This window comes from Quercus robur, chromosome 7 (genome assembly GCF_932294415.1).
Source record: "Quercus robur chromosome 7, dhQueRobu3.1, whole genome shotgun sequence".
Classification (NCBI taxonomy): domain Eukaryota; kingdom Viridiplantae; phylum Streptophyta; class Magnoliopsida; order Fagales; family Fagaceae; genus Quercus; species Quercus robur.
In genome coordinates this window covers 25412005-25422360 of record NC_065540.1, presented here as the reverse complement: position 1 = coordinate 25422360, position 10356 = coordinate 25412005, and the positions used below count along the sequence as shown (strand labels likewise).

Here is a 10356-nt window from a genome sequence, read left to right as displayed (position 1 = left end):
AAACATATCTTAAAAAAAAGACCTTTTTTTTTTTAATTTTTAATTTTTCTATCATCTTGTTCTTAGTGAAGCTATTTCTTATAAAGAATGTATTTTTTTTTTTTTTGGGTTGGGGGGAGGGGGGGGGGGGGGGGGGGGGGACGCTAAGAGAGCCACAATCAAATTGAAATTTTTAGAATCTGATGCAGCCAAAAAATTTGTTCTAAGTATACATAAGTTATCTATTAAGCACTTGTAGATTTTAAAGAATGTCACTTTTATCCATTCAGAGCAAAGATGGATGTATAAGGTCCTTCTACGCATACATGATACAAGGTCATTCAGTTGCAAGATATTTATATTCTATATATTAGACCGAACTCTGATCTCATCATGCGGATGGATCAAATTGACCTTCAACTATCAATGCCATAAATAAAGCAAAAAAGAAATATGCTAATTTCAAGGGAAGTCAAACAATTTTTCTTAAATGTGACCAAAAGACAATTTTAAGTTTTATTAAAATGGAAGTTGCAGTTGGACTTACTTACAAAACACAACTTTCATCTTTTTGTATTCCTTGCCAAGAAATCTATTAGCAATTTTCTCAGAAGTTGTATTAGTAAGTATATTAGTAATTTTCTCGGAACCGTAGGGAAAAAAAGAGAACAAAAACCTTTTATTTTTTATGTTGTTTTGGTTTGAAAAAAAGATTGAAGAACTAAGCTCAACAATGCCAGAGGTTGTATTAGGAAAAATTGATGGAGGTTCTAATTTCCCATTTCAAGACAATGAACATCCTTGCCAAGAAAATCAAATGGTAATTTTTTTTTCCATCATCCATTAGCAGAGGTTTATAAACAATAATCCCACCCCAATGTCCATAAGAAATACCAAATAAATACAAGAAGAACAAGCTCATCAGCACAAATCTCAGAATTTACAAGCTAATGAACCCAGCTACAAGCTTTCTATTTTTGCCTTGGTTTACAACAAGGATTCCAACTTTCCAAAAATAGTAAACAATACACACAAAGAATGAAAATTCACACAAAACCCATTAAAAAAACACACACACAATAGAATTTTGAAAACATTAAAATTATTGTATATATATATATTTTAAATTCAAAATTTTGGGGGGCCCCACCCTACATATAGCCTACGCTACGCCCAGTTTCCAAAAAAAAAAAAGGCTACATTATGCCCCTGTTTGTCGGTCCTTTTCATCCCATTGAAATTCACAAGAATTTGAAATATCATAATGAAGAGTGGCGAAGAAATTGCCGACGACGAAATTGCCGACTGGCTTAGTAACCTGTCAGAAGATGTTCTCCTTGAGATTTTGTCCCATCTCTCTCTCAAAGAATGTGCTGCAAGTAGTATACTTTCGAAAACATGGACTACTCTCTGGACTGAATTACCCAGTCTAGATCTTGATGATAGAGGCATTGAAGGCTACGAGTTTCGTCATATTATATGGAAAGTATTAAAAACTAGAAGTGAAGCACACCCTGTTCATCGATTGAGACTTTCTTGGATTCAAGAAGACATTCCAACATGGGACGTTGTTGGTTGGGTTTCTTGTTTGGTTGGAAAAGAAATTAAAGAACTTGATCTTGGGCAAGCGGTATCTTTTTTGGAATGTTGTTTCTACACACACATCAAGTTCTTTAATTTCTTTTCCAACCAAACAAGAAACCCAACCAACAACGTCCTATGTTGGAATGTCTTCTTGAATCCAAGAAAGTCTCAATCGATGAACAGGGTGTGCTTCACTTCTAGTTTTTAATACTTTCCATATAATATGACGAAACTCGTAGCCTTCAATGCCTCTATCATCAAGATCTAAACTGGGTAATTCAGTCCAGCGAGTAGTCCATGTTTTCGAAAGTATACTACTTGCAGCACATTCTTTGAGAGAGAGATGGGACAGAATCTCAAGGAGAACATCTTCCGACAGGTTACTAAGCCGGTCGGCAATATCGTCGTTGGCAATTTCTTTGCCACTCTTCATTATGATATTTCAAATTCTTGTGAATTTCAATGGGATGAAAAGGACCAACAAACAGGGGCATAACGTAGGCCTTTTTTTTTTTTTTTTTTTTTTTTTTTTTTTTAAACTGGGCGTAGCGTAGGTTATATGTAGGGTGGGACCCCCAAAATTTTGAATTTAAAAAAAAAAATATATAAAATAATTTTAAGGGTAAATTTCACTAACTACCTCCTAAGGTTTGGGCAAATAGCAAAGAGGTCCAAAAGTTTTCAAACTAACCCAATCGGACCTAAGGCTGTTAACCTCTCCTCTCATCCCTTTCTCTATCTATCTCTCCTCTTTCTTGACTGATAAAATGCTTGAATGAATCCAACAATCAAAACGGAAAACACACAACAAAAATCACAAATCCATCAAGAACTGTGACAAAAAAAATCAGCCTCTCAACTCAAAATCCTAATCCCAAAACCAAACCCAATAAATCAAAACCTCTCTTAACCAAAAACCCAAAACATCTTCTCAAATTCACAAACACTGCTCACTGCCTCACTCCATCACCAAAACCCCTTAACAATGGCTCTCAAGCTCAGCATCTTCATCAGCAGAGAGAAAATCTTTGCTCAAACCACAGCAAACCCACAAAACCTTTGCTCAAACCAAAGCAAACCCACCTTGCCGATCCAAACCAAAATACACAAACCTCCGCCGCCGACCCACCGCCGATCCAAACCAAAATCACAAACCTCTACCACCGACCCACAACCGATCCAAACCAAAATCCACACCTCAGCCACCGACCCACCGCCGACCCAAACTAAAATCACAAACCTCCATCACCGACCCACAACCAATCCAAACCAAAACCCACACCTCCGCTGTTGACCCACAAATAACCCAAACAAAATCCAAAAACAACCTTCACCGCTTCCGCACCAAAACCCACGAACCACTGCTAACCCACAGCACAATGCCGCCGAAAGACCACGAGAACCATCACCGATCCACACCGAACTCGCAAACACCGTTTACCCACAGCATGACGTTGCCCAAAGACCACGAGAACCAACACCGATCCACACCGAAACCCATGAACGCTGCTTACCCACACCACGACGTCGTCGCAAAGACCACGAGAGAGAAGAAAGGGATGAGAGTCAAAGAAAGGTATGAGAGTGGAAGAAGGTTAAGGCAGTCAGAAAGATTGAGAAGAAAGGTCTGAGAGTGAAAGAGGGATGAAGGATTCAGAGAGAGTGAGAAGAAAGAGGGATGAGAGAAGAAAGGTTTGAGTGACTGTGAAAGGGAGAAACTAAAAGTTAAATAACGGTGTTAGGTCCGTTTGCACTAGGATTGAAACGGTTAGTTTTGAAAACTTCTGACCTCTTTGGTATTTGCTGAAACCTCAGGCGTAGTTAGTGAAATTTACCCTAATTTTAATGTTTTCAAAATTCAATTGTGTGTTTTTTTTAATGGGTTTTGTGTAAATTTTCATTCTTTGTGTGTATTGTTTAGGGGTGTGCGCGGTTCGGTTTGCTCGGTATTTTTTCAAATTTGTTACCGAATTGATAGGAATCGGTTTTGTAATAATTAAAACCGATGCATACCAATTAGGGTCGGTTTTCCGACCTATGGCGGTGCGGTTTGATCGGCTCGGTCTAATCGGTTTGATTTGAAACATTAACAAAAAAAAATTTGTTCACTGTTCACATAAAAAAATTTGTTCGACAAATCTATTCACATAAATAAAATCTGTTTGCATAAAAAAACACTGTTCAACAAATCTGTTCACCCAAATAGTAATCATCCAAGGACATATTAAATTACTCGCAAACACAAAGACAAATACATACGACACTCAGAAATACAAAGAGATATTAAAGTGAGTGCCTAAGTGGGACTAAAGTCAAACACAAACACAAAGTCATTTATTTTATGCCTATGATACACAGTACACACGACACTCAGAACCTCACCAAATACAAAACACTCTCAAATTCTCAATCACTCGCAAACACAAAGACAAATACAGATACAAACACAAACACAAACTCTCACCAATAAATCAAAATCATAAACTTCACTTCTCTTAGAAGCCTAAAACCCATTGTACTATATTTTACAACCCCAAAAAACTACGAAGTACATGAGATTAAGAATCATTCATGCTTACCGTTGGTTTGCCGTGACTGGTGAGCGACGGCGAGAGCTCAGGCGAGAGCTCAGGCGAGCGCCGCTGCGTCAGGCTGTGACTGGTGAGCGACGGTGAGAGCTCAGGCAAGCGCCGCTGCGTCAGGCGAGACTGGGAGGCGAGAGCGAGAGAGAGTTAAAGGATATCAGGAGATTCAGGACAAAAGAATGAATTTATATGGCCTTGAGGATCTGAAGAATTTTTTTTCTAAATAACAATAAATATTAAAAAATTTAGTTAATTGTCACGTTTCAAAACAATATTGAAAACTAGCATCTCGAGTGTCTAAAACTCGAGTTCCAAGATAAAAATCGAGTTTTTAAGTCTCGATTTGTATGTGGATTAGTTTAAAGTGGAAAAAAATTAAGCTGAAAATCGAGTTTTAAAGACTCGATTTCCATAAATTGAATAAAAACGCCGCTATAGGTATATAAAACGTCACTATAGGGCTTAAAAACGTCACTATAGGACTCCATAAATCTGTACTTAAGAAAAAAAATTTCCACGAAAACGCCGCTATAGGGCTTTAAAACGTCACTGAAAGGCTTAAAAACGCCACTATAGGTGAAATTTTTTTCGCATGAAACTCGAGTCTTAAAGACTCGAGATCTATGGGGCCTTTTTGTAATATGGATCTCGAGTTTCTAAAACTCGAGATGCTACTTTCCTTTATTGTTTCAAAAGTTGCCTAACTAACTATATACAATTCTTTTGCATTGCTGTTTTGCACATTATCTCAGGATCTGAAAACCTAGCATAAAACGCACCGTTTTGCTTTAGCTTTTGTTTTTTGTTTTTAATAACACCCATACGACGTCGTTTCATTAAAAAAATTAAAATCAGAACCTGTGAACGACAGTGTATCCAAACTGTAGGGAGAAACGAATACTAGGTTTGGTATCGGTTCGGTATCGGTGTGGATCGGTTTCGCCTTCTTTGATCCGGTGATTGCACCGCACCGGCATCGGAAAGGGCTTCGCCCTCCGAACGCCGGCCTCGGCTCATTCGGTCGGCGCTGGTGTCGGGACGGTGTCGTCGGCACCGGTCGGTTGGGTCGGCTCCAGTATTCATTTGCTCACCCCACTATTGTTTACTATTTTTGGAAAGTTGGAATCCTTGTTGTAAACCAAGGCAAAAATAGAATGCTTGTAGCTGGGTTCATTAGCATGTAAATTCTGAGATCTGTGCTGATGAGCTTGTTGTTCTTGTATTTATTTGGTATTTCCTATGGACTTTGGGGTATTTCCTATGGACTTTGGGGTGGGATTATTGTTTATAAACCTCTGCTAATGGGTGATGGAAATAAAAATTACTGTTTGATTTTCTTGGCAAGGATTTTCATCGTCTTGAAATGGGAAATTAGAACCTCCATCAATTTTGCCTAATACGAACTCTGGCATTGTTGAGCTTAGTTCTTCAATCTTTTTTTCAAACCAAAACAACATAAAAAATAAAAGGTTTTTGCTCTCCTTTTTTCCCTACGGCTCCGAGAAAATTACTAATATATTTACTAATACAACTTCTGAGAAAATTACTAATAGATTTCTTGGCAAGGAATACAATTAATATATCTCAAACACCACTACTGGGCCTAACTTTCCCATCAAAATTCCTTTCAGCCTCCAAGGGCAAAAACTAAATTCTTGCTATGGGCTTTAATTAATTAATATTAAAACAAGGGTGACAGTAAATGGGCTGGGTTTTATCAATCAAGCTTCTTCAGGGAAAGCACGAGATATGTCACTCATATCATGTGTGATGTGTTCGCTGTGAACAGGGATTGTAGTTGAGGGTAATTTTGCTAAACCAAAATGTTATAAATCTGTTGGTATTCTCGTAGACTCATACTCATGTGATGTGACCACTTTTTTAAGCACCCCTTTAAAAAAATTTTGGAAGCAAAATCATATTCATTGGCTTTCTGTTATTTGCAGTCAAGCGACATCTGTTACTAAATATTATTCGAACTCTTTGAGCCTAATTCTAAGGATTTGTTGGATGTATAATGAGAAAGTTGGGTTTCAGACCTCTGTTCAAACTAATTTGTTTGAGACTTTAAAAAGCACTTATTGAAACACATGTTTCTCCATTCAAAAAAAAAAAAAAAGTTTCAACTTTCTTTTTTTCTTTTTTTTGATGAGTGTTTCAACTTTCAAAGTCTATTACATAGTGTTGGCTAATAATGCTGAATGAAACAATGTCTCCAGTACGAAGTTCACAAAATGATGAGCCTTTCAAAATAAAGGAAATAAACCCAAATTTTTAGCAGCAATGTCTCCCAAGAACTAGATATATTAGCAAAACAATCTATCCTCTATATATATATATATATATATATATATATATATAGGAAAATGCTAACGAATGTCCTTATGGTATTGGTTAATAATCCATTTAAAAAAAAATTATGGAAAAAGAAAAAAAGGAAAATAAAAAAAAGCAAATATTAGCAATGCCAATTTAGAGTAAAAGCTGCATTACAGAATAGGGCTTTTTTTTTTTTTTTTGACAAAAGCTAAATAGAAAGATTTAGCCCATTTTTAAAGACAAAAAACATTGAGTGAAAATCTAGACTATCAAGTATATCAAAGCCTAGATGAAACAGAGAATAATTTACTTGAGACAGATCGATCATAATTTCTTCCAAATCTTTGGTGTTCTATCTACACATATCCCAATGCTAAAATCTACAGCTACAGAATATAAATGAGAAAATCAATAGGTACTCATATAAAGCTTCTCCTGTCTTCCTATCCTTCTCTTCAGCACATAGATCATTTTATTTTGATTCAAACCCCTTTGCTAAAGCAACTTCCTGTTGTTGACGATGTTGTTCTCTCTGTATCATGTGAAAAGACACTAAAATGGATCACCGATCCCATACTTAAATCAATGAATCAAGTATAGACAAAGCTCTTTAAATATTCCAAAATGCATAAGGAAATGCACAATCCCATGTTGAACGAGTTTTCAAATAGACTGTTGGTTTGTAGTTTTCATTAGTTTCAAAAGTGCCCACAACACAAGCAGGTAGGCAACTAAGCAAAAAAAAACTTTTGATAACGGAGCAAACTTTCTAGTGAAGAGCCCTTTGGAGTTGTCTCTAGTCAGTAAAACCTATGAACAATTGACCCCACCTGCTAGAATCTTTTTTATTTTTTTTGATAAATCCCACCCGCTAGAACCTATTGCAGGATAACTAGGAGCATTCGCCCCTGACGGGTTAAGTATTTTATGCTCATGCTCAGGGGCAAAGCAAAATTCACACTGTTGTCATATATAAGTTATATTTGAAATAAACAGGTACACAAACTTCCAGTTAGGGCAATTTTATAACTTTTTAATCTCAAGCTAACCAAAACCCACCTAAATTTGGCCTGTTGGTAGTTATAGCATATGAATTTTCTGGCATGTATCAGCAGAGATACATGTAGTTTGTTAAAGACCAAAAGCATAATGTTTGTAAAAAATCATCCGCTACATGCTTTCAATTCCATGTGTTTATCAAACCACAAGTTGAAGCAGGAACTTACCAAAATCATCCCCATATTAATGACCTTGTGTTGATACTCCCCACCCTACCGAAAGCGCACTTATAATTCCCCCACCCCCCTTCTTTCTCAAGTCAATTTGCCTTTTTTTAGCAACCGAAAAAAAAGAAACTCATTTTACCTTTAGCAGACTAATGATAGGGTCAAATCTTATTAGGAAAAGAGAGGTCTCCAAGATTAACCTACCCGCTGAAGATAACTTCAATAAAAGATATGGGAATGTTCAAAAAAAAAAAAAAAGATATGGGAATGAGAATTGTTGTAAGTGCATAATCTAGACTTATTATTGGCTATTCAATCAAAATTCCAACACAAGGAAAGGCTGTATCACTTCTTGCAGCTCTGAAATTCCTTAATTACAAAAGATTAGAAAGGTTATCTTTAGGCATATTTGGACCAAGAAAAAATCTTGGAATCTATTGCTCTAGCCGCTTACTGAAAGGCGTCACGTTTTGTACAGATCATGAGCATTTATGCTCTCAAGAGTTGCAAAACCAACTAATGATTTTTTTATTTGTAAGTTCCACAAGCATTTGGTGGGTACTTGTTTGGCCAGTGGTGAATTTCCTTGAATTTGACTGTCTGACAACACATTTTGCAAAAAATATTTGTTTTCTTTTTAGTGCTCTCCAATCCTTTGAATTTTCGGTTCCATGTTACCATTAAATTGCTCACTATTGGATTCTATAGAAATTGTACATGTTAACAAACAACATAATTTGGCCAAATAAAGTTTTGCTAACACACTCCAAATACTTTATGCATTTTCTTTCTTTATGTTATACGTTTCTAATTTATTATTAATATTAAGGATTTTTATGATAAGTATTGGTATTAAGGCAATTTCTAAGACTTTGACTTCTATAATCTGTTTGGTTCTTATAAATTTGTTAAGATAATTTCAGCTGGAAAGGATGGGCCAAGCCTAATTCAAAGAGCAGTCAAACCTCTAAGCGCCTTCTTAGGCATTTCCAAATGTCTTAAAAGCTTTCTTCTAGTATACACAACTGTCATTAACCTCATCATGCCATTGCTAACCTATTGGCAGCCGTATTTCTGCACAAACAGTCAACCACAATTTTTAAGGTTTTCCCAAATTCTTTGCACCAACACCTCAAGCTTGTGCCATATGCCCCCCACCACCCCCTAATGGCACAAGGGTTTTATTAAAACAGGAATCTACAATACCATCAAAAAGAACATGCATGCCAAAATGAACATGATATTATAAACAACATTATAACAAACTAGATTAGGCAGTTGAATCACAAAAAATATCTGGGTTCGCATTATTGCATTGATTGGTGGGTAAACCAAATTTAAATTAAAATAGTCATGTCATTCACATCAAAATACAGTCATAGATTTTGTCAGTATTCATGTATTTAATACTGTTCTCAATCTTAAAAGAATATATTCATTTCTATTATAAAATGAGTAATGATGAGACATGGGAATGCATGAATAACACTGTGCCAAGATGGATGGCAGACGTATTACCACTCAAACTAATTTTTGCAGGGAGCAAACATGTAATCCTAGAGAGTGATAAAAAGTACATACCCTTCTTTCCCAGTAAGGAAGGAAGCACACGAAATCATAGACAGGAGTAATGGTTGAAACTAGAAAGACATTGAGTCCAGTAAATACCAAAAGGGCTGTCATAGGTCGGGTTCTATGCGGCATGTTTGATTACTATCAAGAAGTTATCCCTGCAATCACCACTTAATGATTGAGCTATCTTCATTTTACATAAAAAAATAAAAATAAAAATAAAACAATAACCACAACAGCCCACAAAAACTAATAAAAAATAGGCATTTAATAACTTCACGATTTGCATAAATTCTGAAATGATCATGTCATCTCCAATAAAAGGTCAACCTGTATATTTCTGAATTCCATAGGCTTTAATTCTATACACACGACACAATAAAAGGTATTTGACCCCTAAAAGCTAGGAATAAGCTATATTCTAAGCAAACCCAGTTCATTTCTGAAAAGCATAAATCCAAAAATCACATTCAAGACTTCACAAACATTTCATCAAACAAGTGGTATGCTTGAAATGAGAACCCACTCCTTGCCCCAACTGGAAGCTTACCCCCGAATTGCACTCAGTCACATAGTACCATCAACGCTAAAATTTTAGCACAAATACAAATACAAATACAAATACAAACCCAAACCTTTCTTCATACAAGCAAATGGGAAAAGAGAAACCTCAAAAGACTACAAATTTGTCGTATAAAGCTTAAACCCACACCCCATATTCTAAGCTTGTGAAAAGAAAACAAAAGGTAGAGAGAGAGTAAGAGATGCGCAAAGACAAGAACCAAACCTTGGATGAATTTGAAGTTTTAACTTTGAAGTCGTTTGGACTTGGAGAGAGGTCTAGTGGGTATGGCTCTCTGTAACTCCATAGTCCATAGGAGAAAAGCTAAAGTGGTCGAAGACAGGGTATCTGCGGGAAAAGAAAGTAATCAAAGTATTATAAGGGTATTTTCGCAAAACTAAATGGCTAGAGGAAGGCCAAAACGGGAAAACAATTTGGACCCTTTTTTTTTAAATTCATTTAAAAAAAAAAAATCTCTGTAAATAGACTGGAAAAAAAAAAAAAAAAAAAAAAAAAAAAAAAAAAAAAA

The 10356-nt window shown here is 36.0% G+C and overlaps 1 long non-coding RNA gene across 1 annotated transcript; it reads right to left on the bottom strand.

The window, feature by feature from the left end:
* Positions 1 to 6753: 6753 nt before the first annotated feature.
* On the bottom strand, positions 6754 to 10200 carry LOC126692915 (uncharacterized). The gene is made up of 3 exons (XR_007645130.1): positions 10053 to 10200; positions 9275 to 9423; positions 6754 to 6999 (listed from the first exon to the last, which is right to left on the bottom strand). It is a non-coding gene; the product is annotated as an uncharacterized LOC126692915 (long non-coding RNA).
* Positions 10201 to 10356: the final 156 nt, after the last annotated feature.